Genomic DNA, 1,010 nt, shown 5'->3' on the forward strand with positions numbered 1-1,010 from the left:
GTAGACCGAAAAAATTTGACAAACCGCCACTGGGAGGAAACAGCTAACAGAAAGGGCAAGGGGCTACCCCCTTACCTTCCCCCCCCTGCCCCCCCGCAGTGCCACCAATCACCTTTAACAACATACAGGATAAGCAAAGTCCCCAAAAAAGATATTGACAAAGACGGTACCCCAAAGTCTTTCAAGAGCCCCCCAAAAAAAAGACAGAAAACCCCAAACCCGGAAAAGGGGAAAGCGATTGCCCAGACACAGTCTGTTTAATCACCATTTGCACCCAGACACAAACGAAAAGAGGACATAGAACAACATTTATCTGAAAAGTTTCAAAAATTTTAGTGAAAAAGCCCATAAGACACACCACTAATACCCCAGCCACGGTGTCGTAAGGGAAGGGGCTAAAACCCCGAACTTTAAGATGATGTTTTTTCGACAATGTTTAAGTGCTTTTAAACAAAAAAAGTACAAGGCGATCGAATTTTTGAAAAGGCAACGCCGCCTGCTTACCATGATAGATTCCCCATACTGTTATCAAATTAGAGATAAAATTTCTCAGCTCTCCTCGGAATTTAGAAGAAAAAAAAGCAGTTGAGGGGGAAATCTAGTATTTTATGATAAGTTCATTAATATTCCAAATTTTAAAATTTATAGATGGAGCGGGGCGGGAGGAAGAGTATGTGCAGGATACCCAAAATAAAAAAGGGTATTACTGCAGAGTTAAATGCGTAGAAGATGTCGGGGTTTTACCGACAAAGCAACAGCCCCTTTCCCTTCATATTGGCGCGTCTACATGTCGTTTTTTTTTAACACACTAAAAAATTTTTTTTTTAAAAATGTTTTTAAAAAAGAACCCGTTTTTAACTTAGGTGCCCCCAAAATGAGGATTAAAAAAATAATTTTAAGATAAAAAAGGGAAAAAAAAATAGAACAAATAATAGTAAACCTTCACGAAAAAAACCCCTCAAATAGTTTTAATAAAAAATAGATCAGACTTCATTCTCCATTCATGTACC

The sequence above is a fragment of the Penaeus monodon genome, chromosome 21, assembly GCF_015228065.2.
Source record: "Penaeus monodon isolate SGIC_2016 chromosome 21, NSTDA_Pmon_1, whole genome shotgun sequence".
Classification (NCBI taxonomy): domain Eukaryota; kingdom Metazoa; phylum Arthropoda; class Malacostraca; order Decapoda; family Penaeidae; genus Penaeus; species Penaeus monodon.